Genomic DNA, 5467 nt, shown 5'->3' on the forward strand with positions numbered 1-5467 from the left:
GGGGCTCCGCCGCCCGGCCGCGCTCGGGAGGAATCGAAAACGAAAGCAGAGAGCAGGAGGCAGGAAACCGCCCAGCCTGGAGGCTTCCTTGGCTGCAAATCACCCGGGAAACAGATATGCAAGAGGTGATTGAAAGGGGGGGTGGGGATTTCGTTTAATTATAGAAAGTGGTTTGAGTAGGAAGGCACCTTAAAGCTCATCTCGTTTCACCCCTGCCATGGTCCACTAGACCAGGTTGCTCCAAGTCCCGTCCAACCTGGCCTTGGACACTTCAGGGATGGGGCAGCTACATTTCCTCATCTACTTGCTGACTTCTGCTCTCTCTGCATAAACCTAACATGAATCTAGTACAGATCATTAAGCATATAATGTAGGAAAAAAACCATAGCATACCCAATTAATTGTAGTATTTATGTAGCAATGCCGTTACTTTTCTTTGTTCCCGACTAACAGTCAACTGCTGATCAGTGCTGGTTGCAGCAGTGTGTGTCCTGGCAGGGCTGTGAAGCTCTGCTGGTTTTGGCTGGGGTGGGGTTAATTTTCTTCACAGTGGCTGGTGTGGAGCTGTGTTTTGGATTTGTGCTCAACACAAGGCTGATAATAGAGATGGTTTTGTTGTTTCTGAGCAGGGTTTACACAGAGCCAAGGCCTTTTCAGCTCCTTATATTACCATGCTGGCAAGGAAGTTGGGGGTGCATGGGAAGCTGGGAGGAGGCACAGTTGAGACAGGTGACCCCAAATGACCCAAGGGGATATTTCATACCATGCAACATCATGCTCAGTATATGAAGCTGGGGGTAGGGGGGAGAAGAAGGAAAGGGGTGACGTTTGGAGTGATGGCATTTGTCTTCCCAGGTCATGGCATGATGGGGCCCTCCTCTCCTGGAAATGGCTAAACACCTGCCTGCCCATGGGAAACAGTGAATTATTTCCTTATTTTGCTTTGCTTGTGTGCATGGCTTTTGCTTTTGCTTTCCCTACTAAACTGCCTTTATCTCAACCCATGAGTTTTCCAGGTTTTACCCTTCTGATTCTCTCCCCAGTCCTTCTGGTGGGGAGTGAGCGAGTGTGGGCTTGGCTGCTGGCTGGGTTAAACCATGACAGAAGCAGAAATGCCATGTTCCTGTTAGTGTTGAAGTAGGGCTGGGGCTGGGAAAAAGCACAGCAAATACTGAATCAAAAAGATGGGGAGAAAGTTGAGGACTAAATCCATTTGAGATGAGCTTTCATACTGCAACTCGTTGGCAATGCAAGTTTCAGGAACAGTAACTATCAACTGCTCCCTCTGGATCGGGAAGTTTACCTTGAAAATAAAGTGAATGCCAGCCTGTGTTGCCTGTTGCTGATGCCTGATTTGAAAGGCATGTGAAACTACACAGTCACAGTCACTGCTCAGGTCATAGAGAGAAAACCACCTCTAGGAACAAGGCCAAGGTGGGACTGTCTGTGGTTTTGCTCTTTCTTTGTTGCTGAATGTTATATAGCGATCTTTTCATTGTGCACATTTCCCCATATCTGCCCCCTTGCTATGATACTTGAACAAACGAAATTATTTTTGGAAAACGATAGAAAAAGGAGAGGTAGAAGGAGAAGTTTGCCACGTTTGTCAGGTCTAGCTTTAGAAAAGTAAGTTGATAGTTCTGGACTGGTTTATGCTCTGGGTGTGGATACATCCATTCTTGGGTTGTCAACAGATTGTTAAGGATGATAAAACTGAGATCCATACTCAAGCTAGTTTCAGAACTGACTGATAAGGTAGAAAATGATTCAAACACTGAGTCAGCAATGTATTGCCAACTTCAAGCAGTAGATAATGAGAGAGGCAAGCTGTACAATAATTTGCTTATATTTATTTGTCTTTTGTTTTTCAGCCAGTTCCAATGAAAACATGCATTTCTGCATTAATCCACTTAGAAATCTGAACTACTGGTCTGAGGAGCTTTGCTGGATACTTGGAACAGTATCATCAGCACAGAGCAGGAAAGTAAAGCAGAAGGAAGCTGCAAATGCAGTTGTGGCAAGCATGTTCTATTCTCCACTTAAATACATTCAAGAAGGGTTTTGGTTCAGGCCTGAGTGAAAACAAAGAAACATTGGTGGATTTATCCTGTTTGTTGGTATGTTTTGCAAATATAAATGCTCCAATACTTGACTTCCTTACCTGCTTCAAACAGAACCAGTTTATGTGAAACAACACAACTGGGTGAGGCAAAAGACATCACTGCATGGGACAGGAGTCCCAAATCGGTGTCATTTTCATAGGGCAGTGAGTGATTCCAGCCTTGAATATCAAGGCTTTGTTTAAGTTAGACACCAGTGGAAGAGTAGCTGGATTGCTGTAACCTTTTGCTACTGTTTAAAATGCACTCCCTGTACATTTTTCTCTCTGATGTCCTCTACTTGCAGCTGCAATATCTCCTTGTTTGCCCTGCCTCTGCTATTCAGCTGACTCCGTAGTAAGTGAAATCAGCTTTCAGAGACTTGAAACTGAAGTTTTGATTCGTATGAGCAAAGTGTGCATGGAAATAGGTGTGTTTGAGCACCAGAAGAAACAGCAGAACAAAGGTTAAAAGAATGGCCTGTGTTGATAATCAAAAACACAGCAGTAAAGGCAGTAAAATCGAGAAACACTTTCTGTCAAACCAGGCAAATCTGCACACTGGAGCACAGACAACTTGTCAGCAGAAGAGCCTACCATCTGACAGCTGGACATGGCAGGAAGATACAGCACATCGCAAATGCCATTTATTTCCTATTGGTCCCACTGGAAGCAAACCATAAAATAAGGAAGCACAGAAAATGGGCAAATAAGTTCCATAAGGTGCATGGAGGTAGAAGTAACTAGACTGTGAAGCACAAGGATGCCACCACAGTCAGTGCTGGGTCCCACTGGCTTTCGTACCTGATAGTGGGCAGAAAAGACCCCTCCAAGGTGGCTTGCCACTGGCAGTGAAAAGTAACACAAGAGATACCAAAAGGGTGGGATGGTTGGTGCCCATCTTCCCTTATGCTGCTTGCAATATGGGTCCTGGAAAAACCTGTGGAGCACACACACGCCTCAGGAGCTGTGAGTATAAGGTTTTGACAGCATGAACCAAGTTGAATATTGAGTTGCTTGACCGCATTCTGGGATGAAGAGCCCTGCTCCACTGGCTCACGTGATCTCTTGGGGTGCTCTCAGACCCTCTGTGGGCTCTGGGGCTCTGCAGGGCTCGGATTGGGAGGGTGGGGTGGGAGCTGGAAAGTCCCAGAGCTGGAGCCAAGATGAAGATCCTGCAGTGAGAACCTGGAGCAGCTTCCCGTGGTGGCGCTGGCAAGATGCAGAGCTACTGCTGAGAGAGCAGAGCTGGCAGTGCAATAAAGCTTGTGGGTCTTGAGCTGAAATCACTGAGGGGCTGGGGTAGGGATGGTGGCTGGGATAGGGATGGTGGTCTTTGGATAGGGACTGTAGGGCCTGAGCAAGCAGAATTGCTGATTTTTAATGCACAGCCTCAGAAATGGGAGGGTTTGGAGGTGCAGTGGTGCCTGCAGCTCCTTTGTGCCAAGGCACCAGCAAGCCTTGGTCCTACCCCTGATTTCCCAGGCCATGGCAGGGAAGGAATGTTTTGAGGTAAAAATGAGGGCCTGGATTGTGAACAAGTAAGAACAGCCATGAAGGTAGAACTTTGGGGGGAATGTGCAACGAAAAAGGAGTATTTTGGAGGGAATCTTGAGGGGCAAAATGAACCTTCTGGCAACAGGGAACAATCAGAGCCCATGAGGGTTTGTCAACTGGCTTCCTGTGGCGGTAAGAGAAGGGCTGTCGTGGGGGGAGCAGTTTGTCCCTGGAGAGCACAGTGCTGGGACACGGGTGAGACACAGCAAGCAGCTTTTTTCCTGCGTTGGATCAGCAGGAGGTGGAGGTCAGAGGTGGGGCGGTGGGTGCCTCCCTGCTCCGGGGTGTGTGGTGCGAGCCTGCAGACAGAAAAAGGGGCTAAGGCCGTTGGCGCAAGTTGTGTTGGCAGAAGGCAAAAAGTGGCAATGGTGTCTCCCGTGGTGCATTTCATCTGAGGACTGAGGTGGGTTTCAGGTGCAAAGGCAAAATGGGGGGGTGAGTTTAGATAGTTTAGCCAAGATTTAGCCAGTGTCCGAGGGTGGGATTGGAACCGTAGATGAAAAGGAAAAGGCGTTCCGGGCGAGCGCCTTCACCGCTCGGCCACGGTGGGGGGGAGGGGGAGGCGTGACCTCCTCCCACCGCCCTTAAGAAGGCGGGGCCGCCATCTTGGGGAACGGCGGTGCTGGGGCGGCTCCGGCAGCGCTTCTGCATCTCAGCAGCAGGGAGACGAGAACCGGGAAACGGCACCGCGGAGAGGGGAAAGGGGTAGAGGGGAACCGGCACCGGGAAGAGGGGAACTGGGGAGAGGGGAATGGGGTAGAGAGGAACCAGCGAGACGGGGACCGGCGCAGCCCCGCTGAGCCCGGTCGAGAGGGAAGAGCGCAGAGCAGGGAGGGAGGGGCAGAAACGCCGCGGGCGCTCGGTCCCGGCAGGCAGCGCTCAGGCCCGGCGGTCGATTCCCTCGGCACCCCGACTCCTCATGGCCTCTCTCGGCAGCGCTCGGCAGGAGCTGCCAGGTTGGCGCTGGGCTCCGAACGGGAGGCACCTGCAACCGCTGCTTCTGAGAAATGCCGAAGTGTGGGAGGCTGGATGAACCTCGCTGCTGGAACCGGCCAGGAGCTTCCCTGGGATTTTAGCTAATAAACACGGGGACTATTATTTCCACATGGAAGAGACTGGGCATATATTATTAGATAGAAGAAAATGACTTGGAAGAGGTTTTCTCCTGGGCGAATCAGCCGCTCGGCAGGAATTGCACTTGGGAAATCACTTGGTGTTCCCCGAGAGCGTCCCGAGAACCAGGAACGAGCCGGCCCCGCCATTCCAACCGGCCGCCTCCCCATTGGCTGCCCTGACCGCGCACCGCTCACCCATTGGTCACGGCAAAGCTCTCATCGCCTCCCTATTGGCTGCCATGACTGAGCACCGCTCGCCCATTGGTCACAGCAAGGCTCGCACCGCCTCCCTTTCGGCAGTACCGAAGCCCCACTAGCTGCTGTCTCTGTCAATCCCGCAAGGTCCCCAAAGGGTGCCCTGCGTAAAGCCTGATAGAAAATGAGAAATAAAATAATTAGTAAGATGAAAAATGAAATAGAAGAGGAAAACAAAACGAATAGAAAAAACAAAAATAAAAGAAAAAATAGCAGAAAAATAATTATACTAAAAATATAAAAAAATAGAAACCAAAACCGGAAAAAAACCCCATAAAATAAAAAATAAAAAGTAAAAAGAAATATGAATTAAAAAAAAACTACCTAAAACCCATACAATAAATAAAAAAGGGAAAAAATAACAAATAGAAATTTTAAAAGATTATAAATAATTAAAAACAAAAAAAGAAATAAAAATTAAAAAGGATTAAAAAAATAAAGA

General features: G+C 48.7%; 1 long non-coding RNA gene across 1 annotated transcript in view; it reads left to right on the forward strand.

Annotated features, from left to right (window-relative positions):
• Window positions 1-3896, forward strand: part of LOC108644264 — a 12954-nt gene extending 9058 nt beyond the window's left edge. Inside the window, exon 6 of the long non-coding RNA XR_003916221.1 lies at window positions 1872-3896. This is a non-coding gene — a long non-coding RNA (uncharacterized LOC108644264). The remainder of the gene's footprint in view (window positions 1-1871) is intronic.
• The last annotated feature ends 1571 nt before the right edge of the window (window positions 3897-5467 follow it).

This window comes from Manacus vitellinus, unplaced genomic scaffold (genome assembly GCF_001715985.3).
Source record: "Manacus vitellinus isolate BGI_N305 unplaced genomic scaffold, ASM171598v3 scaffold_104_pilon, whole genome shotgun sequence".
Lineage (NCBI taxonomy): Eukaryota > Metazoa > Chordata > Aves > Passeriformes > Pipridae > Manacus > Manacus vitellinus.